The sequence below is a fragment of the Amblyomma maculatum genome, chromosome 6 (genome assembly GCF_055883805.1).
Source record: "Amblyomma maculatum isolate TAMU_Amacu chromosome 6, ASM5588380v1, whole genome shotgun sequence".
NCBI lineage: Eukaryota > Metazoa > Arthropoda > Arachnida > Ixodida > Ixodidae > Amblyomma > Amblyomma maculatum.
The window spans coordinates 165,367,193-165,393,449 of record NC_139349.1 but is presented as its reverse complement, the minus strand read 5'-3'; the positions used below and the strand labels follow the sequence as shown (position 1 = coordinate 165,393,449).

General features: G+C 45.1%; 1 protein-coding gene across 1 annotated transcript in view; it reads left to right on the top strand.

Moving 5' to 3' along the window:
• The first annotated feature begins 1,579 nt into the window (after positions 1-1,579).
• LOC146187341 (alpha-1,3-mannosyl-glycoprotein 2-beta-N-acetylglucosaminyltransferase-like) overlaps positions 1,580-26,257 on the top strand; it is an 80,039-nt gene continuing 55,361 nt past the window's right edge. The window contains exon 1 of the mRNA XM_084607646.1: positions 1,580-1,753. The gene's annotated coding sequence lies outside the window, so the exon portion shown is untranslated. The remainder of the gene's footprint in view (positions 1,754-26,257) is intronic.

Here is a 26,257-nt window from a genome sequence, read left to right as displayed (position 1 = left end):
AAACAACGGACGACACGAGCGCTGCTTTAAGGCGAATCCTTTCCAACTGGCCCAGTTTTCTGTTCCCCTTAAACGCGTAGCTAAAGTGACCCCCAATTATTTTTTCGTCCCGCTTATGAGGATACGCATGTTTTGTTTAATTTTTAGGAGTCTGAGTTATCTTCCTTTGCTTTTAGCGATACCCTTAGGGGACCTTATTTCTCACTCCTTGGCAGCTTATCTGTTTATGTGCTTAATTTCTCCATCATCCCTGGTTGTGCGCGTCCATTTGTCTTTGTTTGGTCAATAACGCTCGTAGTTAGGAATATTTCCTTGTACCACCCTTCGCGCTGTTTCAGGCATGAGAACGGAATTTCATGCTTGCTAGTATATTTTCAGTACTTCGTACAAAACTTGCATGTTACACGTGCAGGCCGGTCTTCCCGTTTCGCTAAAAAAAAAAAAAACGATACCTCGCGCCCGCTTCAAATAGCCGAGGAAAGCATTCTATCTCGAATACGTGGCGCACGATATTCCGACGCCGCTTTGGGATTTTATTTATTTTCGTCCAGCCGTACTGCCAACTACTTTAAATAAACGATTGACAATACTCAGACAAATGCCAGAGGAATGCGACTTTTTCGGTACAATCGTCAGCACTTGTGTCTACAGCGTTTGGTTACCTCTCTGTAGCACGAAGAAAATGCGACAGAGAGGTAGTCGAGCGTTCGAGTGTTTGCCTTTTTAACAGCATGTTGCCGGTTGTAGAAGAAATTAGCGGATTTCACATTGTTCGCTCCGCTGCATACCGCTCCAGCGCTTTACATCTGCGTACTCATGACTACACGAGATCCTTAGTTCAAATCAAGCGGATATATACACACACTGCAAGTTTCTGCGGCAGGCACAAGGTCAAGCATGTATCGCGATGATCAAATTCGTCGTCGTCATTGGCCCAAAAGCGCAGACGTATCAATACAGTCCCATTTTTAGTCCCGGTGCGAAGGAGAGCGACAAGAAAGGCGCAACACTCGAGTAGACTCCCTATGCGCATTTCGTTTTATCGGTCACTGATGGGTGCATAGAGCAGTTTCAGGTATGCTCGTTTCCTGGCCAGAATATCAAGTCGTGCGTAAATCACTGCTGCTCAGTCCACCTGGCAGACATGCGTTTGGGACGGAAAAGAGAAAACAAGAGGCGGAAGAACTTGACCCGTACAATTAACGAGATTGACCAGATGCGTTAGCTGACAACAGCCGTTGTCGATTTCGGAGTCAGCGTTTCGACGAAATTAACGCTCGATGTTAACAGGCGTCAAACTGAACGCGCGCGCGCGTGCACTGCAGCCTCCCATCTCCTCCACGTGTCCCTCCGGCATGCGTCGTTTCTTCCTGTTCGCTACATTGGAGCGAGAGAATGCCATGGGGCCGATGCTGCGGTGTCTCCTCCCTCCGGCATTACGGACTCAGCTGCCGATGGCGTCGGGAGCGCTATGCTAGAGCTGCTGCTGCTGCTGCTGCCTCGCAGCTGCAATTGTGTGCGACGGCATCGGAGGTAAAGGACAACGCGCCGGCTTCCCGATTCGAAGGCACAGCTGTTGTACCTCGTCAGTGCGTCTGCGAGACGCACGTGCGTACGCAGACCGACCCATCGACGCCGGCACGTAGCCGCTTCCACCGGAACGCAGACCGCGATCCTTTTGCTCGGCGCACGTGTTGACTGGCGCCACGCGCGCTATAGGCTCGGGGACGACGGCTGGGACAGCACGAACAGTGTACGTATCCGGCATCTCGGCGGTGGTGGGCGAGCTTTTGCTCACGCGGTGCATTCGGCATTGGGACTACAGCCAAAAAGCTCTGGTGGCAAACATGACGTAATGCGCGTTAGACCTGGGCAACCTGAACTTCTTTCGTTGCCTACATAGTTTATCTACCGTGCATACCTTTCCACACTAAAAAAAGTATCGCAGGTGAAGGTGAGTGCGAGGTAGCTCAGTTGCGTTATAATGATGGGCGCCTCTGGTTCCTCCAGGACACAAAAGATGAAGTTCGAAATATACTTCCAGTCCACGGAGTGCTTGCCGTTTGCCACATTTCTTGGAGATCGCGACTGCACGACGGCACTGATTAGCTGGTATCGAAATTGTGCTATCGTAAGAAGCTACGTAGCTATAGCGTAACGTTTCTTCTTACCAGCTAAAACAACTTCGAAACAATAAACAATAAACATTTGCATTCCAGGTCATGTAGGCCCCCGGATGACATGCGCTTGAAATCGGTTTGCGATAAAGTGGACTCCCACTGGCCGTAGACAACTCCGGAAGAATGAGGCAAATTTTCAGATGCAAAGCCGAGTGGTCCTTTCGATAATGTTGGCACTTACTCTTTTGGTTTATTCTTCTTGGATACTTGTCCTCTCCGCGGGCAGTGCGGCCCAGCGAAATTCCTCGGTCAGCCCCACGTGCAAGTATGTATGCAGTATGCAAGTATGCAGGATGTGATTTAATCAAGCGGCCGAGCCGTATGAATATGAAGCGCGATTTGCCAAGAAATGTGAGCACTTTTTGCGCTGCTCTTTGGCTCATATTTCTTTTGTAATGATCTGTGTTGTTTCTGTGACAAGAGAAGCAGGCCAACGCGGGCATCTCGATTTTAATGTCAAAATATTTCACCGTTTACTCAACGCATGCGCTGAAGAGATTCAAAGCAGTCACACAAGTTTCCCAAAACGTGTGTTTGATTCTGCATTGAGCTTCACTATGAGTTACTCGCTTTACTGTCGGCCGACGAAGATCAATGTGTGTGTGTGTGTGTGTGTGTGTGTGTGTGTGTGTGTGTGTGTGTGTGTGTGTGTGTGTGTGTGTGTGTGTGTGTGTGTGTGTGTGTGTGTGTGTGTGTGCGTGTGCGTGTGCGTGTGCGTGTGCGTGTGCGTGTGCGTGTGCGTGCGCGTGCGCGTGCGCGTGCGCGTGCGCGTGCGTGCGTGCGTGCGTGCGTGTGTGTGTGTGTGTGTGTGTGTGTGTGTGTGTGTGTGTGTGTGTGTGTGTGTGTGTGTGTGTGTGTGTGTGTGTGTGTGTGTGTGTGTGTGTGTGTGTGTGTGTGTGTGTGTGTGTGTGTGTGTGTGTGTGTGTGTGTGTGTGTGTGTGTGTGTGTGTGTGTCGTAACAATCCTTATTAATTATAGCGTAGAATACAGGGACGAAAAACTTGCCTGCTTTTGTGCATTTTTCTCTGTGCGCATGTGAAGGCGGCAGAGTATTTTATCCTTCTGAGATAATTCTAAAATTATTACAACGAGCTGCTACTACTCTGTTGTCTCGACTCATATGAGAAGAAAAACCCGCAGGCGGAAAAGCTCGATCTGTACGTGACAGTTTTCAACAGCGAAAAAAGCAGTTCCCCGTCAGTCAATGGGAGTATTAGGAATACGTGGTTGTAACTGCCCTTTCACTGATTATACCATTCCGTGGAAACCTATGTAGTTCACCACCAGTGGAACTTGCCTGAGCACCCGTGAGCCACGCGTCATTCTGGCGACAGCAGATTTCGCTCGCTGCTAAACTGAATTCCAGTGAACGTACCATCACGGCTCCTCACTGTTTCAATGCCGATAGCGAACACTTATGGGTATATCCTAGATTCAGGCCTGCAGGAAGATGCAGAAATCTTCCGCCATCTAGATATCCCACAAACGCACGCCCTGCCTTTCCGGGGGTGATTACTGGACCTTAGGCAGACACGACCACGGTGACTGAGTGTATCTAGATGAAGCGGATTATAGCGCCGGAAAGATATCAAAAATGCTTTACATGCCGCGTTTTTTTTTTTTTTTTCTCCTTAAAGAAAGCCCTCAAAGTGGCAAAGAGAGAGAAATAAAAGAAACCTTAGCCTATCATGGCTACTCGTCATTTGTAAATCCAGGTGCGTCGTTTTGTTTACCTAAATGTTGTCTAAGTAGGACATATCTGATTTCGCTTCAATTCACAACTAGGACAGCGTCTTCTAATTAGTTTTGCTTTACTCACTGCTTTAGCAGTGCTATGTTCACTGGCAGAAAATGTCCTGTTATGTGTATGCGAATCAGCCTCTAGTTTATTCAATCCCACAAAAAATAAGTAGTTTAGAATTATTACTTTGTTCTGATAGTCATAAAAGTGGGAGAGTAGCCGAGTTCTTGACGCCAAGGTGGGGCACTCCTCGCGATCTTTTAATTTACTCGAATTTAAAGAACACGACTTGCATTGAGAGCAATACAATGGGCCCGACGTGGATGAATGTTGATTTGCTGACATTTCGTGGGAACTATTTCTGAAACGAACGCCCCGCTGTTAATCCCATTATAGCCCACCGATGTTCCCAGCGCAAGCATGCATGTCAATGCGATGTCGTCAGCTCTAGATATGTACAAGGCACGCGCTTTGTATAGCGTCATAACATGTTCCGAGATTGTAGAATACAAATATTGTATGCCGCGTTGAAACTGTACATTTCCTGCGGTATTTGATAGTGCACTCGCGTCATCATTTTGAAGTGGTTTGCGGCTATAGGAAATTTTGCGTAACAGCAAGCACTACTTTGGTGTTTCTATCTATACAACACATGCCAATTGATGTTCTCTTTTATCATGCAGCAGTAAATTAATAGTACTTTTGCGCTGCTCAGCCTTCCTTGCGTTGCTACACCTACATTATTTCCGTTCCTATGTATCAAATCCTTCTTCAGTGACTAGTCACTCACTGCTGTACTGCTATAAACTGCGTCACATACCAAAAAAGAAAAAAAGAAAAAAATACGTGATTCGGTAATGTCAAATTGTAGATATTGAGCTTATTGCATTTGATTTAGTTTTATTTTTCCAGTAGCCTGCAAAGGTTCATGGCCATTAAAATGTGAACCAGCGCTTGACACTTCTCAAAAAATCCTTACAGGCCCACTTCAACCACACTCGATTCATTCAAACCCCAATGTGTGCACGTGATGCGCCAAAGAACCTTTGTTTTCCTGCTTTTAGCACTCGTTTGACCTCGGAGACTTCGCGCATGCGCAGCCGTTATACTTCCGCTCTACTGCCTCTTCCTTGCAACACTTCCTTGCTCGCTGTAACGCACCAACCTCTCATGGCTCTGGGTTGCAACCTCAAGCTTCTGATCAGAAAGCGGAGAGTGTGTAAGAAACGGCCATCTGTTTGTTTGTTTGTTTGTTTGTTTGTTTATTTGTTTGTTTGTTTGTTTGTTTGTTTGTTTGTTTGTTTGTTTGTTTGTTTGTTTGTTTGTTTGTTTGTTTGTTTGTTTGATTGTCTGTTTGTTTGTTTGTTTATTTTTCTCGTTGTGGTGTTCCATGCCTGACCCTGCGAACGAAGTGGGGTTGAGGTCCAGAATCAAACTGTCCTCCCTTCCAATGTACTTCGGCACTGACATCATCGCTCCATGGAACCCCAAAGGTACTCGAACGCGAGCGCACAGTGTCAAAGCAGGCGCGCTGTTCACAGAGGACATTCTTGGACAAGCGTGGAAGCAATAATATTCACGATTAGCTGAGCTAACGGGAGAGTATTGATTGTCGAGAGGAGGCCAAAATTCTTCGGCGAGGTAGAAAAATCAACAGAACGGCTGAATGGGCCTCAGTGGGTGTCCCAAATGACAGTCATGTATCAAGTGCGCTCGATAAATTTGCACAGAGATGTGGGAATCGGATTGAATGCATCGACGCTACAATAGTAGCAATCAGCTCTAGGCTTGACGGCATGCGTTTTGGCTGAAACGTCATAAACTATATAAGAGAGTGTGGGGCCTTACAAGGCCAAGGCATCCAATAAATAAGTAGAAAATTTCCATTTAAATTTCGCATGCTTGTTTAGCCCGCGTCATTGGGATCTAGAAATTCAGTGGTGTCCGAACTTCATAACACACCGTTCTCTGGTCACTGATTATTTTTTTTTTTTTTGCCGGCATTAAGGGAACGCAGTGAGCATATTGATACTTCAAATTCTTTTAACATTATGGGACATTTTGAGACCATCATTCAGACTAATACATTCAGCATGCCTGGAAGCCATCCAGAAGAGAGACTCGTGAATCGGGGTGAACAATACGGCTCCATCAGTTCTTTCTAATATTTCTTGTCGTGATCGTACATTAAACTGGTGTAGTGAAGATGCTCTACAGATGAATACCGCTTTTTTTTTTTTCAACCTTTGACATGAAGAGAGCTGGACGTAGAGACAACAGTTTGCAGCTCATGATGTGGCTTCCCCATTCCTTATTGCGCTTTCACATGCGTCGTCAGCGTGACGTGGCAGTTATATCCACCGGCCTGATTTCGATTTCTGTCGTTCTTTTTTAAGCCAATGTGGAACGGAAATACCGCCCGTCGGTCTGTGTGAGGCGCCGAACGACGCCCGTCTGCGCACGTGTCCCGTGCCTCTGCTTAGTACATCGAGCTCTTTTAACGATATTCTCACCCTAGATACTTCGATGGGGTCGTTTCCTCCGATCTCTAACCTCAACTTTTCGTCGACATCCATTTTGGAAACAGGGCATTTAGTGCGTAGAGAGGACAACCGATGGTCGCTTAAGGTAACAAATTGAATTCCAAGGGAAGGAAAGCGTAGCAGGGGGCGACAGAAATTTGGGTGGGCGGTTGAGGCTCAGAAGTTCGCAGGGGTCAAGAGGATGCAGCTAGCACAGGATCGGGTTGACTGGAGGAATATGGAAGAGGACTTCGACCTGCAGTAGGTGTAGTCCAGCTGGTGATAATGATGACGACCATGACGCAGTGCCCTCAGCTACTGCGCAATATCACATTCTCAAACGTGCCAAAAATGTTGATTGAAACAGAAGTATAACGCTCCCGGCTGAGAGAGACCACCTACAGCAGTGAGCAAAAGTTTAGAGACCACGCGCTTCGGAAAAGCGCGCCAGCTTTTTCTTGAAGTGAAGTGGTTATTTTCGAGATGTTGATTAAGGTACCCTCCTTAATAATCTTGCCATCTTATCAAATCAATTTTGTCTTGCACATGTTTTTATATAAAAAAGTAATCGTAGTTGTTCGCTTGGCCTCTCCAATTTTACTCCCGAGTGTCCGAACCAAACCAACTAGCCCAGCAATTAGTTTTACTTGAGTACATTATATTACACACGGACTCACGCTCTGAAAAACGCAATATGTGCACCCTGTCACAAAGCGCTGAAAATCCCGACCCTGGGCCACTCTTCATCCCTGCCAACATAACCACGCTGGAAAGTCAAACAATAAAATATTCCATGCTTTAAGCCGCACAACTCACTAGACACAAAACACCAACACCAGTTACAGATTTTCACGAAATCGACGACTCGCTGCGATGGCGACGCGAACTGGTATAAGAAGAATCGTAGCGTGAGAAGCCTTTGTTTGGTGACTCCTTTGGGGGCGCCGCTTTATCGGCTCATTCACACGTTGTTGTCATAATATGGCTATGAAATCATTGCCGATTATTCTTCATTGACGCCACACTGTGGCCGCCTCGATCCCGTCGACGGTGAACTCGCCGATAGATTCGCACTGTATTTTGCAAAAAGAAAAAAAAAACGTAAACTGAAGAGCACTTCTGTGCGTCTTTCTGTAATTCTACGAGATGTAAAAGCCGGAAGATATCATTACATTGCTTTCCAGCTGCCAGCAGTCTCCGCATAATGCCGTTTTGGGTGTAAACATCGTTGCTGGCAAATCAACGTCTATGATCGTGCATATGTTCGCCGCATTTTAAGGGAGGCGACCTGTTATCTTCAAGCGAAAGCCCGTACCATACCTTTGTTCTCTTTTAATGAATTCTCGCTGCTCGACTTCTTTGACATCTGGATGCAACCGTATCGCTCGCCAAACTTATAACCTTTGCTCGATGACGTTGTTGACTCGAACTCACTTCTGCACGCTTCGTTACTGTTCCTTGACTGCGCTGTGACTGGAAACATGCACAGAGTCGGGCGGACGGTAAGAAAATAATATAATCGGTCTAAACTATTGTAGCATTGTTGCCTTACATTCATTACGCTGCTTCCTTCCGTTGCTTACGTACACACAGGCAGAGCCAAGTGCCGTCAGAGTAATATCGTGTGAGGAAAGCAATCTCGTATCGTTTTCGCTTTTCACCTACAAACGGCTTTAAAAATATTCCATTGTGATGGCTCACTGGTTAGTGCGCTCGAATAAGCCAGGGATCTGGGATTAGAACCCGTTGCAATTAAGGTGAAATGCAAGGCGGCCGTATATTGTGTGATGAGAGCGCACATTTACGAACCTCAGGTGGCCGAAATCGTCTGGAGTCCTCCCTACAGCGTCGCTCACAACCTGAGTACGGTCAGGATGCTAACCCAGTAATCACAATTAAACAAAACACTGCTAAAATTGAATATTCATGTCTAAAGTAGCATGTGTTCATCAAAATTAATGAGTACGAGGAGGCGCAAAAGTGGGAACATTTACCGGTTGAAACTGTAGTAACGGAATCCTTCGATTCCTGTACTAATACATCTATTTGTAGCCTGTAAGTATATCGAATAAATAAATAGTGCGACAATGACATAGTCCCTCTTTGTACAAGGCGCGTGTCATTCGCTGATTCTTGCTTACCGGCAGCGTTTGATGCAAAGCAATTTCGCATCTAGCTCTGTTATTCACCTACTTTACGCTTTTTGAACGTCAATGCTATTAGTTTTGATTTCTCTTCAAGAGCACGCACAACTGCAGCCCTTCGCCAGCCTTTTACACACTCCGGAAAGCGATTTATTTTGGCCTCTCGATCAGTTGGTTCGCACCGTCAATCAACAAACTGCTGACTCGCAACAAGTCACGACCATGAACAAACATTAAAATTGATTTGATCGTGGAATTTTAAACAGGAACAATTTAACATAGGCTGTACCGAGTAGCAGTTGTCCATAGCGGTGCTATATTGACGACACTTAAGCACCCCCATTTGGTAGCAAATATTGGTGGTATTCCCGTTATGCTGCCACTGTCTGCCCTTATTTTCCCTGCCCTGCTGCTTCCTTCAGAGTGGTTGACTTTTTGTTCCGGGGGATGACCCCCGGGTGTGAGATGAGCAGCCGCTCCTTTTCGCTGGCTCTTGATGCATGCTGGAATCAATTGCTCTTAACTTCTTTTCGGACGCCTCTGCTTTCTTCTGTACCTCTTGATGTGTTTATTTCTTGTGAGCATGGAATCATTCGATTCGACTTTAAATGATGTTTCGGAGTTTTTGTTTTACTTCGATGACTTGTCATGTGGCATGCGATGGGGCTTTCATTACTCCGCATAATATCCAGAGAGCTATTTTCATTGAAAAGCCTACCTATAACTCGGCTTCTGCTGATCACTGTAAAACAATTCTGTACTTTTATAACAGGATCGTTCATAATTAAGTTGCAGCATGCACACTGAAGCGTTCGTATCTTGAATACGAGGCTTTCAACACTAGCAACTGTACACATGTGAATATTCGCATAGTGAGGAGACCGCGCAGCACTGATGTGGTGTGTCTCTAATAACAGCTATCAGCAGATTCACTCAAGAAATTGTATTCATCACTTGCGCTATCACTTCCTAGTCGTAAAAAAACTACAGAATTGTGTCAAAAATACGACAAAATATCGTGTAGTTCTGTCGTAACCATCAGATTTTTCTGTAGTTCTGTAGTACTTTTCTGTAGTTCTGTATATATCTTTTGTAGTATATTTCTGTTGTCTGTAGTTCTGTAGCACTTTTCTGTTGTAACTACAGACATTTCTGATGTTACTACAGAATGTTCTGTTGTCACAACAGGTTTCCCGTCAAAAACCGCACAGAAATTCTGTCGTAATATCAGAACATTTTCTGCGGTTTTTTCTGACTAGGTTCGGTCGAAATTAAATGAAATAACTGAAATAAATGGGAGCGATCATGTGTAAGTTTATGAAACTGTAGGTTGTGGATGATGTTATGAAAACTTCTGACCAAAGGCACATTATTTCAAGTCCATACACCATTTGCAGTCACTGAGCTCTGCAATAGATTCACGCATAAGTAAATATTCGTAGCCGCCACGGATGGATCGTCTCCGTTACTACGGTGAACTTGGTGAAAGCAATTGAGGAAAAATTCTGCAGACATTCCAACCTCGATCGAAAGCTTTTTATGAAGTACAGACTTTTTCAAAAGTGTAGCGCCCGGATGTCTGCAGCTGAGACTTGTAGCGGCGCTGATTTAGCATTGGTGGATGAAGTCCTTCCCATTAGAGAGGGTAAGACAAAAGATATTCTTATCATCAAGAGATTAGGAACGCCGGAAATGCATTACAAGCCGCACGAAGTGACTCAGAAAAAGACCCCCTGTGCTCTACAGTGTTGAGAAAGACTGTGCGGTTGCGATTGCTTCTGCATCCTCCAAAAGGCGCAATTTAGACGCTTCTTAGATCACCTGAACAGGGTAAAGGCCATCATTGAATTAACTGTTGAAGACGAAGCAACGGAAGCATTCCATTTGTGTCTCGCACTCCGTCCTAAAGTTTAGCGTGTACAAAAAGCCCACCCACTCGGTAAGGTGCCTTGATTTCAAATCTGTGCACCCTATTAAGTCACACTCTGTAGTGCGTCACAGCCTCAATCAGGAACTGGAAATACAAGATAATTAAAACCCATGCAGAAAATGCATTAAGATAATGCGAAAGCATGAGCATTCGCGCGACGTAGATGGCTCCTAGTCGACGACTTTCTACATCTGCTTACGAGAATTCCAGAATCCGGAGAGATTGAAGTTCTGGAACAGCGCCCAGTTCTTCACACCGGGCTTTGCGTTACTCACGCCTTCGCGGAGCTCTTCGGCTTGAGGGGGTGGCTCAGTTGGTTATTCAACTGATAAGCGTTGCAAAGTCCTCCCCCTAGCACTAAGAGACATCAGAGAGCGATCCGTATAAACACACAAAGCATCCGTCCATGCTGCAAGTCGCGGGAATACAGGCGCACAACCTGGCGCTGACTGAATAACGACGTTCAGCAGCGCGGAGACAGACGTGCTCTCTCGTCCAATGCTGGGAAGCAACTGGCCCCAAACCAGAAGACGCCATTTATATACACCGGATACCATTTCACTCGTATGGCGTTATATAGAATGCCCTAGAACTGCTTTAAACCTGCATCTCAGTCGTTCGTGTCTAGCGGCATTCAGTGCACTCTTTGGCGTAACTTCTTAATTTGTTGCCTGGGTGACCTCATGCACCAACTACCGACGACAACACTCCACTAAAGGCACATAGTTGTGCGGACGACTGGCTACGACGACACCAAACTCTGGCGTCATTTAACGCATTAGAGACTCAGCACTTTTTAACGCATGGCTCATATGACATGGCTATTTCATATTAAATGACGAATGACTCATGGCTCGTACAGCACTTATTTGTACCATGACTTACAACTATCATCCGGTCATTGATGACGTCACTTGATGACGATGTCACGAGGGGGCCAACTTATGGCGGCACATTTTTCGGACGCTTCCGGCACCAACATAGACTACCAATGCTTTCACATAAATAAGAAAGGGCGTTTTCAGGTTTCAGGTTTTTTTATTTTCAGAAATGTATTACACAAATTAGTATGGTTTATTTGGTACTGAAGGAGGTCCCAAAGCGAAGCTGTCAGGGGGACCTCCTATAACAAAATGCTTAAAACAAATTCACAAATATGGCAGAAATTGAACATTAAAATATGTTAAAATCCATGAACAACAAGAACAACAATACATAAAAAAAAGAAAAACATAACTGTGTGGTTATAATTACTTCGTTAATAAGAATGTTTTGATGTTATTAGGGAAGAGCCTATACGACCGAACCGTTTTAACATATGAGGGTAGTGAATTCCATAGAGTTATAGCTGAAAACAAAAGGGTTTGTTTGCCATAATTAGTGTTAACTCTGGGAAGTAGCAAATTGTCGTTTTGGGAAAATCTAGTCAGATTACTGTTTATGAGGGAAATGACGGAAGCGCAGTAATGACAATGTCACCATTGCGAGCGCTGTATATAAGTGTGGCTAATCTTAGGTGGAGCAGACTCAGTAAAGGGAGGATATTAAGATTTCGATATATAGGGGCAGCTGAGGCAGTGGACGGGGTTCGGGGAGTATCCGAATTGCAGAGTTTTGTGAATGACGGATGCTTGACATATAAGTGAGATATGTAGTTCCCCAGGATGATATGCAGTAGATTAAGTGACTGTAAACAAATACGAAATAAAGCGTCCGAAGAATATGTGGCTGAAAGTAATGACGAGTTCGAAGAAGCACCCTAATGCGAAAGGCAACTTTTTTGCATAATGATTCAGTGTGAATGTTAAATTTTAATTGTTTTTAAAAGAACATCTGAAAATGTTTATTGAAAGTGTTTATTAAAAAAAAAAAAACAGAGCCCTGTGGAATCTACACTACGGAAGTGCAAAAGCCGGAGCGTTGCTGCTGCATACGGCCAATCGCGTTTGCTCTCATTATCAACTAAATGCACCGTCATTAACATTGCTACTGACATCATTGTCATTATAACTAATAGCAGCGTCATTGTCATCGCTTCTATATTATCCTCCCTGTAGACAAGGAGAATTACGATGTGTGTTTCACGATCCCGGGAGGGGTTCAGTTAGTTATAGCGCTCGGCTGGGGATCCAAGGGATGGAAGTCCGATTCGTGGTGTATACAGGATTTTTATTTTTCTGATGATGTCATCAGGACGATTGACAAGTGACACATAAGCGCCAAGATCCGACGCACAGATCCCGAGGCACATCACGCGCACAACTTGTGCACGGGAATTCGTTCCATGAGTCTAGAAACGCTTTCGCATTAAAACCGACAAGCATTCGCCGCCGGCGCCACCACAGTGCAACGTAGTCATCTGGACCAAACAGCGAGTCGATTTCGTATATCCCATGCATAAGCGAAGGACTGGCATGGCTTTTAAAGAAACACAGTATTCATGTGCCGGCCAGCAAATTGCGCGGGGATCTCCTGAATAAAAGAGAGACTATTCACACCGACATGGACCTCGAGGCTCAGCTAGGGGGAGGGTCTCCCCCTTGCTAGCTCTCCTGCGCCGTGGCCACAGAGGTCTTTGAGTAAGCCTCCTCCGCCAGGCATAGGAGGACCTTTTGTACATCCGCATTCGGGCTGTAGGACTTCCATGCAACTTGATTAAGGTGGCCAGTCTGTTTAGCTCTCGGAGGGGCATTGCCAGATTAGATGATTTTAACTCAAAAGTACTTTCCAGAGATTTCAAGCCTCTGGGTCTCCTTTAGGCTCATTATGCAGAGTAACATTACGGAAGAAGCTATCGGCCTGAACTTTTCTTCAGGCCTACATTCCGAGAGTGTTATGAACCTATCTCGTGGTGGATAAATCATTCTGCTTAGTCTGGGAGTCTCACAGAGCTCCTTGTAGGTGATTAGGGGGTCTTTGTCTCCGGGAATTCGGGGTCTCTACGGCCGCTCGAATGTATTCATCTCGAGCAAGGCGATGGGCAGCCTCATTTCCTGGTAGACCCTCGTGAGCTAACGCAGATTATTGAAACTTCCCGGTTTAGCAGATGCTTCCTCAGTAGGCTGGTCCCCTGCTTGGAAATTAGGCATTTGCCCAAGTTCCTAATAGCCTCCTCATTTATTGTCTGAGAGAATAGTTTTGGCTCTAGTACCTGCACTACTAGCGCTATCGCAGCATCTTCAGCTATTAAAGCTTTACGCGTATTAACGGATCCAATGACTTTCTGGGAGTGGTTTCCATCTACTACTGCTATGACCGTGGCCCCTTCTAGCCCGCAGGCAGCATCGTAATAGGCTGATTCCTCAGGAGGGCCTCTCAATAGTTTGCTTTGAATAAATTTTGTTCTTAGCCCTCTTCATTCCTAGTTGCGGATCCGGTGCATATTCTTAGAAATCGGTGCAATTTCGAATTGTTTCCGCGTCTAAAGCTCCAAGGGTTCGGGCGACATAAGGCGGCTCTCCTGTCGGAAGCTGTAGTTCTTGTAGTATTTTTCGGCCCGCTACAGTGAAGTTGAGCCACCAGATCTGCGCCCCCCTGGCCTCTTTGGAACGCTCATCCCAGGTATTAAGGATTCTTACAGTTAGAAACTTCTCTGTCGAGGAGTCGGGGGATACTTTAAGCCCTTCTGAATGGCGTTCTGATCATTATCTCGAAATCATCCGCTTTTCCAGGACTGAGATTGAGAAGGGGGCGGAAGGCATAAGCTATTCTGCTGATTATGAAAGCACAAACCGATATACGTCTGAAGCTTTTTAAGGATAGAGAGGTTTTTCCTATTCTGCTGTTATAAATACTCCAGATCCTAATGGTGCTGACTTTTGGTACCTTATTTCCTCCCCCGTATACCTCCACTGGTTTGCTTAGGTGCCGTTGGTGAGAATCTTGGGTTAGTTTGCATTGCTGCACATTTAGAATGGTTCAGACGTCTGAGTAAAGCAAGATATTCCTCTATCTAGGGCGTAGTTCTCAACTATGCACGCCGCTTCCAGCTGCCTATGCGGTATATCGGCGCTGGAATCTCTCTCGGTCTAAAGCCTCTCGGTCCAGATTGTGAGTCCATCTCTATAGATGCTATGTTTGATTCCTTCTATCTTATCCAGCTGACGCGAAAGAGCTTTAATTGCAAAACTGAGAAGTACCGGGGAGGCGTCCTTCTGCCCCTGGTACTGATGGGCTGGGACTTGAGTCCCACGAAGCTGACTTCAGTTTTCCTGCAGGGAAGGAAATCTTTGACATATACAGTTTGAGCACTTGCTTCCCATTCCAGCCAAGTGGAAGCCTTCGAGAACCGCTCTGTGCTTAACTTTATCAAAAGCTTTAGTGAGATTAAGTCCCAGAATGGCGCTATATGATGTATCATCCTCGGAAGAATACAGGATGTCGTGTATGTCATCCTGGGCACTTAATCCCGGCATGTTCCCTACCATATATGCACTGACCAGAGTTTCTTGGTTTCCGTATGTCTAGAGATTCTAAGCTGGACAATTCTTTCCCACGAGCTTTCCCAGACAGAAGGTGAGAGATATATGGGCCTCATGTTGGATAGTTCAGGTTTATTGACCGGTATCTTCTGAATGTAAATCATGCTTTGGCAGGTTCGAAATTCCCGGGTATCGTATATACGATACCTTGTGATTATTGTTATTGGTTATAAGTTATAAGAGAAATTTGCCAAAGCGGCTAAAAGAGCCCCGCAATTATGTCGCCATAAACCGGAAAGCGTCAAACTCTGTGGCAGAACACACGCAAAAATAAGGGCATGAAATCACTTTGGGTGACGTAAAAACCGTTGCTAGCGAATTAAGTCTATCAAAGGGGCTGCACATTAGGGCCCAGATAATGCAGTCAACGCCGAAAACTATCGATAGAGCAAAGCGAATCTTCATCCTCCTTACGCAAACGCAAAATCAATGCGTTGAGCTGCCAAATATACCTAAGCTGCATCTTATTCGACCGATCCTTCATTGTGAACCAAGAACTCGTAGAAAATTTGAAACGTCAACTAATTGTTTTTTGACAATTGGTCATTGACCCAGGACAGGTTACACTAAGGATAATGTTGCTACTTTGTGAGGGTGTGCCGTATACGTTTAAGTCTCAACGCACTATAAGCCGATAATATCTGCTCTGTAGGTTATCCCTACTAAGCTGCAAGTAACTTCCCTAATGCAGTACACGTAGCCAGTTTTACAAATTTTCATTTTTTTTTATTCAAGATGTCCTTTTTAAAACTTATGGAAATTGCTCGGAAATAAATAAGTTACATCTGTTTACCTAAACCAAGAAAATTTTTATAAAGATGTTTTTTTTCGTCAGCCACAGGCTGATTGATTGATTTATTGATTGATTGATTGATTGATTGATTGATTGATTGATTGATTGATTGATTGATTGATTGATTGATTGATTGATTGATTGATTGATTGATTGATTGATTGATTGATTGATTGATTGATTGATTGATTGATTGATTGATTGATTGATTGATTGATTGATTGATTGATTGATTGATTGAAACCTTTATTGAGTGCATGGGAATTCTCAGAGTTGTGGGTGGTCCGCTTATTCCGGCAGCCCAGTGGCCTTACTTCAGCCGTGGCCACAGGCTGAAGTCTTCTATGAAGCCGTTAATGCAACTCCTTGCAGCCGAATTGTTCCTGGGACCCTTGTTTCGGTACTCGTCCGCAACAGTTGTGGACGTACACGTCAGTGGCGGGTATGGTTATATTTGTGGCATGTTCATAGGCACTATTTCTTCTTGAAATCCCCAGCAGGAACGTCAGGGACGGGGTAAAGGCCATCACAGCCCTATTCATTCTAAGGCGCATCTCCACCGGTGTCATGAAATAGTGATGGGGATAGTGCACGGAGTATTATTAGACACGTGTATGGTTTAGTGGCTGTCGGTTTCGTATTCCTCTACTTTCCCGAAACAACCTTTTCTAACGAGATACGTTAAAAGCTAAGTTCACCGGCGTTGGAGCTGTGAGCGAAACACGAGCAGGGTGCTAGCAGGCGATATCTGAGAAACAAGAAGGCGTGCCTTTCAGATATCGCTGTTGCTTTAATGTTCAGTTAGGGGTGAAAGGGATGGAGGTGATTGACTTGGGAATTTTCACTTTTTTTTTATCAAGTTTGTTACATATATCAAGGGTAAATTCTGCGCTTGCATGAGTAAGGAACGCAGTTAAGATTGCCTTCGCCTCCTGTTCCGAAGAAATGGTACAAAACGTGGGCGTTTTTCTTCTCTTCCTACTGCTGGCGTTGGCAGTGGGGCTCCCAACATCTGTCGACAGCTCGAAGCAAGAAAAGGCAGGAAATCTGCCGTGGTCGCTATTTTTTGTACTCATATGATTGCAGCTAAACTTGGCAGTGCGTGCGGAAATTTTCAGATAGTTCAACTGTATCGTTATTGTGCTGAGTAGCACTGCCATCGTGGTTTAAGACATCATTACCCATGTAGCTAAAACCGTGTACTTGGAGCCATATGTTTGTTTTCTAATAAGGCTGTCAGCACAAAGGCGACCACCGATTGAGAAAAGGTCATGAGCTGTTATATGTCTTTCGGAGCCATTATCGCAGATGGCACAAATGGCCTTCCTATTCCTTCTTATTCTTCCTCACCGCAGAACACACCTGTAGCATTTTGGCAGCCTTCTTCAAGTGCAGTTTTCTTCATTAACGTTTGACGCCTTTATCTAGTACTGTTTCATTTCATTTCAATTTTCTTCTTATATAACGGGGAAAAGTCTTTCTTCCGTTCTGCTCTTTCGAACATCGAGACTTGAGACGCTGTTCAGAACTCATGGTGAACGTCAGTTTGACCTTTCTGTGTGGCTCTATGTTTTCACCTTTTATTGCGAACGAAATAGCCATGATTTTAACGGACCCCTCAATTGCCGCACAAGCGCCTCGACGAATTTCTCTCCGTGAACTAATGCTGACGCGACTTCACTTTAAGGGCGATATTTTTATTGTTTAGCATCGGAGAAAAATGTCTGCCTCATTAAATAGGGCGCGAAGGTCGTGTGGAGTCCACTACGTGGAGCTTACCAACTGCATATATGCTTGGAAAAAATAACGAAGAATAAGAAAGAAGGAGGCACCTTTCACCGTGTCGGCGCCTGGAGCTCTCCGTTCACACTCCGTAGCTCGTAATGGTCTCCCGCGGTTACTTGCCTCAGCATCATATATATGTGGTCTACTTTTTTGTTGTTCTCTCTTGTAAATGTCTGTTCCCTTCCATTATTTCATTTCGTCTGCTTTGTGCACAGAAATGCCTGCCCTCCCTCTTCTTACGTTTTCGGTGCGCAATCACTAATCCTACAAACAGGTCTTTTCTTGTATTAGCGGCTGCCCAGCAGTCATAGCCCTCCACAAACATAACAATAAGACTTCATTAAAAAAGGATGTTATGCAATGATATGTAGCCTCTTCAGTACTATATTAACCGCTAGCTTAAAGCAAGTACTCAGAGAGCTGGAATGTGGAGAGTTATAATTCAAGATTCACCATTGAGTATATACCTATGTAATCTGCGATTCACTGATAAAACCGCCTTGATAAGTGGCGAATTGCAAAGGATGATCAGTGACATAGACAAAGCAGAATAGTAAGCCTAAATGTTAACACGCACAAGTTTATAGTAATGTTCAACAGCCTCTGAAAGGAACAGCACTTCGCGATAGCTGGTGAGGCGCTAGAGAGGGCGCCTACTTAGGACTGGTAGTGTACGCAGATCCAGAATATTAAAGGGAAATAACTAGAAGTATAAGATCAGGGTGGACCGCATTTGGCAAGCTCTTGCAGATTATGACTAACAGCTTACCGCTATCGCTCAAGAGGAACGTATATAACAGCTGCACCTTTTCGCTACTTACCTATGGGGCTGAAACGTGGACACTAAGGAAAAGGGTTCTACTCAAGTTAAAGACAACGCAGAGAGCTATGGAACGGAAAATAGTAGGTGCAACGTTAAAAGATAGCAAGTGTGCCGAATGGCTCAGGGAACGAACGGGAGGTAATGACCTTCTAGTTAAAATCAAGAAGAAGAAATGTGAGTGGGCAGGACATGTAACGCGGAACAGAGGATAACCGGTGGTCTCCAAGTGTGCAGGGGATTCCTACAAGAAAAGGGAAGCGTAGCAAGTGGTGGCAGAACGTTAAACGCGTGTATATAATTAAGAAGTTTGCGGGGATTAATCTGATGCAGCTGGCATAAGACCGGGTTAACTGGAGGGATATTGGAGATGTCGTTTCCCTGCAGCGAGTGTGGTCAGGCTGATGACGATGATGATAATGATGAATAAGAGAAAATTGTGTTTCATTTCGGCCATGTACACAAGGTACACAACAGAAGAGCAAAATCTTTGCAGCATGCCTTTCTCACGGCATTACCATTTTAGCCAAAATTCTTCCCTTTTTTCGATGGTTGGTTTGGTTTGGTTTATATGCGGTTCAACAACTCAACTCAGGCTATGAACAACTCACGCTACGGGAAACGCCGTAGCGGAGGGCTCAGGAAACTGAATGCGCACTGACATCACACAGCACATGGGCGCCTTGCTTTTTGCCTCCATCAAAACGGCCGGGATTCGATCCCATGTCCTTGGGCACAGCTGTCGAGCGCCCTAACCCCTTCACCCCCAGGCGGGTCTCTTTCCGTGACAATTTCTTTCATACCACTCTCGGTCGCCATGTCGTCTTCATGTGAAATTAACTTGTTTCGTGTCAGTTTTGTTTGCTGCTCGGATGACATGAGGACCCTGCGGCTCAAGCTTAAGTTTGGAACCATTCGTCGAAAAAACGTACATATTCGTTTCAAAACAAGAGATGCGAAATAAGCTCACATATTCGTGTTTAAGGACCATGTTTCAGGTCCCCGCCTTAAGCCACCTTTGGCGTGGCTCCAGTCAGCGCGTTTTTACGTGCCCGTTCTTCGACGATGGCTGCTTTAAATGGCCAAGTCTGTGATCATACCCTTGCATAACGGCTTTTATGACGGGGATAAATACAAATATTTATAACTAATGCCACGAATGCCGTTTTGACTCGCAATAAGGATATGCGAAAAGCCGACATAAATAGTTTAATTGATCATCTGAGTCTGCGGTGAAAGCCTCCCAGGCGCTGCTCCGCTCTATGAAAAGCACAAGCCTAATCGAAAGACTATGATTTGCTGTTATGTTACGTGATATGACTGTGACGTGATGTGATGTGACATGTACGTAATGTGACTGTACTAACTTCACCCATCCCTCTCTCACAACTTTTATATCCACTCACCGCTTCCCCCCAGTGCAGGGCAGCAAACCGGTTTCTTTTACGGGTTAACCTCCCTGCCTTTCCTCCTCATCTTCCTCCACCTGAGATAGCGAGCCTTTCCATTCTACTCTTTAATCATGGTCTCAAACTTCCGCCCACAGCAGGCAATATTTCATGAAATGAACAGCTGTGATTCCTCTGGAAGCACAGCTAACACCCGGCTTGTTTGCTGCTGCTTCCTTGCATTCTGTGTTGTTCCGGGTGCATATAGCCAACCGCTATCTGCCTATTTTGCCCTCTATGCCTTCGTGTGCCGGGATCCACAGAATACTGTGGCGGGTGTGTGTACCAGGAGTGCGAATTCTCATGACAGGATAGCTCGAGGTCGTACATTCCGAGCCCCATCGCAGTCCACCTTCGAACCTTCATCTCTACTAACATACAGCGAAATAATAAACCACCATCGACTTTTTAGCAGAACATACGCAGATCCCCACAAAGACCTCACTCATCAGGAAGCCACTATATGACGAAACATGCAAGCCCGCACACTACCAAACCCAACCTGACACAATAAGAATTGGCCCGCGCAATACCCCTCAAATGCATGTCCGGCCTGCGGAGAGATATCTGCCATCATCCACGTGGTTTGGAATTGCCCCGAACAATTTAAATGGCACAGTTTGCAGACAATTAGCCATGAGCAGTGGGAGGCGAAGCTGGCTCACACAGAGCTCCCCATTCAGCCCCAGCTGATCGGTCACGCCTGGAGGGCCGTATTCGCCAATGGTTTCCCGGACCTGGGTGAACCACCCGCGCAATCACTTTGATAAATAAAGTTTATTATCTCTCTCTCTCTCTCTCTCTCTCTCTCTCTCTCTCTCTCTCTCTCTCTCTCTCTCTCTCTGCCTATTTTGCAATACGTATACGCTTCTTTAGTGTACAGTTTCCACAAAAAGAAAATGAAGATATCACGTGGCTTGGAGCTGATTATTCCGACAAAAGCTGGTAACAGTGTACGGAAGCATTTTCAAACATGTGCCACTCATTTTTCACTTTTGATGATCAACGCCAGCTATGTAGACGTGTGTTTCGCTTGGCTTTGTAGCCTTTTTGTATCACTACACGACCCGCATATTGCGGTCATGTAGTGTGGTCGTGGACAAGGCGGTGTAAAGAATATATAAAGAAAAAAAAACTGACAACCCCGGAGCTCAACTTCGAAAACGAAAAAGGGCCATTAATCTGAGTACAAAGAAGAGGAGAAATACCGAACTCTTGCTACCGAAAGAACAGCCAGCAAGTGCCAGCGCGCTCCTAGGTTTCGAGTTACCAACCGAGGATGGCATGGTCCACTTTCCCGAAACGACCGGGGAGCGCGCGCTTGGGAACAACAAAAGTCGGCGAGGCACCCCGCGGAGGAGACGAGGTGCCTGGGTCGAGGCTGTGCGCTCATGCGGGGTGCGAGTCCTGCAGAGGAACGACTGGCCGAGAGAGGGGGAGAAAAGAAGAGCGCACGGGACAGTGCTAAAAGAGACTTCGTCCGAGAAAGACGCGTGTAAACTTGGCTGAATATATCCAGTGTTTTTGTTACCGTTAAACAGTTTTTGTCCGCGTGTGATTTCTTCAGTTTTATTCGAATCCCCTGAAGTTTAAAGTTATAGTAACAAAGTTCAGTCCAATATCATCATCAAATCAAGATCTACTACAGGCGGTGCCTGTTTTTCCATTTCTCGGTGCTATGGTGGAGCGCTTTTCTTGCTTGCAGGAAAGGGTCTGCGCGGATCTGTGCATGGTGTCGGACTGCGACCGAACGCGGGTAGGTTTTATCGACGCGTGCATTCCGTTCACTCCTACGCCCTTGGGTAATTCCCCATCTATTGCATCTGCCTGACACGTCCCGCTTAGAGCAGGACCGATTACCCGTTTTTCTTCGATGCCGTAATGAGTACTCGAGTCGAATGGGCAATGCCAGTTGTGTTGCATAGCGTCTGTCTATAAGATAAGGTGACCTCGGGGAGCGTGCGCCCGTTAGGGAGTTCGTGCATTGGATAGTGAGCACCTTTGTTTCACCATGAAAGCGTTTGTCTAAATGGCTTAATTTGGCTACATTATATATTGCAGGCTATTGTCATCTAACAGGAAAATGTTACAGACGCAAGAGTCTGCTTTTTTACACGGAATTTAATGACTCAGCCTATGAGAGTTGACTTAAAATATATAGGTTTCCTGATAATTGTAGCCCCGCCTGGGATTTTAGCGTTCGCTTTTAGTTTTAGTTATCGCTTCCATAGAAAAGCGGCCGCCGCGGCCAGGATTGAATCCTCGTCGTCGGGATAAGTATTAGAGCACCCTAGCCACTGAGCCACTGCGGGGGGGCTGAGGCATCTGTGATTATTAAATTACTGAAAACGCGCACTATGTTAGCTGCGGTTCATTCGATGTGAGAGATAGACGGCAAACAAAATTGAAGGCGATGTCTTCTAGAACTTTCCAAATGCTTTTTACCACTTCAGTGTAGCAGGCGTCTGCCAGTGCGATTCTGCTTCTAACTGCATACATCTGCAACGACAGCCCGTCGCAGTGATGCAATGATTAGGGCGCTCGGCCATTATGCACAAGGATGCAGGATCGTATCCTGGCTGCGGCGGCCGCTTTTCGATGGAGGCGGGAAGCAAGGCGCCTTTGTGCTGTTCGATGTCTGTGCACATTAATGCACATTAAAGAACTCTAGGTGGTCGAAATTTCCGGAGTCCTCCGTTACGCCATCTCTCACAACCTGAGTCGCTTTTGGACGTTAAGCTCCTTGAACCAAGTTAAACCGAACATATACAACGACACTATGCGCACGGAAGAGATGAAGCGGATTGCAATCGGCAAACTTGTATTGGGTGCACATAAACGTGAAAATAAGATGAAAACGAAGCAGGTCAAGGTGAACCGTTCTAGGCCCAGGTGCATTAAGTAAGCGTTAATACCAGTAACGGCCGAAGTTAATGGAGGAGAAGTGCCTAGTTTGGTTTGGCTTGTGGGAAGGCTATGAGAGACGCTGCATAGTGGAGGGGTTCCGGAAATTTCGACCACCTGTGGTTCTTTAAAAACGTGCACTGACATTGCACAGCACACTGGTGTCATTGCTTTTCGCCTCTATTGGAAAAGCAGCCGGAATTCGATCTGGAGGAGAAGCGCTGGATTTCGAAAGTCTTCATGTACCCTATAACTACAGTATGAATATTATTGGAGCAAGGAAGGAGCATGGCTCGCAAGTAAACGCATATATGTAAAAGAGAACCAGTGGTACTATGGTAACCGTGAAACAGAAAGTATAAGATAGTGCATATTCACTGCAATGAACGTATACTTATGCCTTTATAATTTATAATAATAGCAAGTAGGGGCCTTCGTTTTCCTTCTACTCTGAATATATTTCTTTAAAAATTCGGTCAAATGCTATTTCTACTCTACGTACGTCTCCTAGAAACGCATATTTCTCCGGGCACAAAGATGTTCTGGGCACTTCAATGTAGCTGATCATACACTAGGTTATTTAATCAAGAAAAACAACTGCAGTGGATGGGAACAGATAAACATATAATCAAAGAAAATTACATAGTCCAGTTTTTTTTCCTGCAATTGAGTATGAATGAATTTTAACTGTTTTTTCAATGGAGAATGAGGTTCTACTTAATACATACTCTAATGACGCTACGAATGTTACTTGATTGTCCGACATCAAAGTTCCGACATCAAAGGGCGAAGCAGCCCCGAGGAACCAGCATAAGAGATGGCTGCAAGGACTGGCTTAGTTTTGTACTTACGCATGTTTCACTTCATTTGGCAGCCATTTTAAGAATTTTTTTTAATGTTTGCAATGCTATTTGTCTCGTTTGTACGGTTTTTGCATCATTTGGACAAGTAATGTTACCGCCTACGTAGGGAAGAGTTCGCCCGACAGTCTCGCCTGAGGGCGAGCCGGAATATAGAACGTACTAGAAATTGCTTCTTTGGCCGGCAAAGTGTGCAATATACTTATGGCCCTGGTTACTTCAAAAGTATTTGTTATGATCTGTGCAGAGATCATTGCCGCAAAGGTCAATGTTTCTTAGACTTACGCAGGGGATGCAAGCAAACCTTGACATATTTTGTTCAAATTTTGCCGAATAACTTTTGTTTCACAAAGCAATTTCGCAACAATATACCATGAAACACTTTACCAATGCTCACATTATTAAACCTTATGTGTCCTGACCTTCATAGCGGCATTCTGCGCTAGATTTAAACTTTATAGTTATAGGATTAAAATTTTAGTGAAAACTTCCAAATACGTTCATTTTCCTTGCGCTAGAAGGAGTTGGGATAAACCGAAGTATAAGGCAAAGTAGACGACGAAGCGACTCTGTCTCCTATGCTTCCTAATCATACCATCGCTCCCCCTCGACTTCATAAGGCTGGACTTTTTTTTTTTTTCATATCATTTAAGACTGTCTTTGCATCACAACATGGCATTTTATGCCTTGAAGCAATAAAAAAAGCTTATTTACCTTTTTTAATGTGTATTAGTGCACGTCGACTTTCTCAGCGTATACCATGCAACGTCAACCATAGATTTCAGAAGGCATGTACGTGCATGTTATCCAGTACCCAGTACCCAGCACCAACTCGCCCCTCAAGCTGTTAGTCTGAGATACAAGTGCATGTACAGGACGAAAAACGAGAATAGATGGTTGATGAAACAATGAGGTCTGGCTGAGCAGAACGCGAATTCGCGTATCATCAAGTACACACGTGGCGCTGCGTGTGCGCGCTTCCTGGCAAGTGTTTACCTTTCGTTGCTCCGCTTGATATATCTCGCTTGACTCCCTTTTTATTTTTTCACCAGGAGAATCGAACGCTCTGTACTGTGCCTGACATGTGGTCGACCGTTGCTGCACAGGGGCTCCGACGTGTTGCTCTCGTTTCGATTTTTTTTTGCCAGCGCCGAATCCGCGTCTCGTGTTTTACACGAAGCAGGTGGTCGCTCTCTCCTCGAGCAGATGACTGCAGTCGCTTTAATAACGACGGGCAATGATTTAGTTTTGTGACATGCAGAGTTGCTTACTTACTGAACAAATGTTTCTATTTTGCACTCTATTGACGCTCAACCTGTGCCCACAACGCGCGCCAGGCATAGGTCATGCTTCTCTTTGTCGTTTCATTTCAGCCGCTTGAGATAAATGCGCTCATTTAGCACATGCGCAAACGGCGGAAGAACGTTCCACTGACATCCTCACAAAGCTAACTATGGTCGTTTTCAAGTGCGCTTACTTTTTTATTCTACAATGTGCAGCCTATTTCCTGGCACAAAATCTGCCTTTACAAGTACAACTAAACGCACACGTCCATATCATGAGCCTAAATCGTCACGGGGTGTCTGCATTTTAAAATGCGTAGAGAAGTTCGCCCTCAGTAGAAACCATATAAGAATTTTGGACAAATTCTGGAAAAAAGTTGCTGAACGTAATTTTTTCACCCCATTTGTAGAAAACTGCACTGGCCGAGTTAACAGAACAAAAGAAAATCTTAGAAAAAAAAATGATATTTCGACCCCGATACGGGTACCTTGTATACCTCGTAAGCTATTGCCAGGCATGGCTGGATTTATTCAGCACTTGAGTGCTCAAGACAGCGTCTTGGAAGTAGCAAGCGACATATGACGTCAGCCAGCTTGTGTTCCTTCCAATACAGCAGCTTTGCTATTCTAAGACAACATTTGGTTACTTAATTCGCAGCCGGAAGAGCTATTCCTTGATCCCTTTCTGCCTGTTTAGAGAGTGGCAAGTGGGGGGCGTCAGGTTCAACAACGTAATTATTCACGTTCACGGACTGATTTAGAAACCAAGTACTTTTAGAATGTCAGCAAACAGTGTCCCATCTTGGGCCTTCATGCCGCCTTTCATGACGAATTGCCTTTCTTGTCATGATTTTTTTTTTACTTTGTCTGATAGCACGAAACTCTCAACAGACTTTTAGGTGTCGCAATCCTAATGGATTACATTCTTCTAGCCAGAAACATATTTAAGCAGAACGACTAAATGCTAACCATAGCATCGAGCGGGTCAGCATATAACGTATGTCACGCTCAATAAAGCAAACTGCGCTTGTCCTCAAAGAGGTCTTATTAAAGGCAGCCAAGAGCTGGGTCCGAACAAAGCCTTAGAGAATTGTCAAGTATATAGACATTATATAGCATTATCGAGCTGCGCAGCTTGCAAATATATCGAGTTGCGTGGACCAGTTTCGTCTCGTGCCTTAGGTGGATAAGGCCATTATGGAGTGAACTGAAATTGGTAGTGCTTTAACGCCCCGAATTACAACTCAGGCTGTGAGAGATGGCGTAAAGGAGGAATCCGGAACAATTTCTACCTACCTGGAAACCATTAACGTACACCGGTGCAGTACAGCACATGGGCGCCTTTTTGCGTTTGGGTTCAATCGAA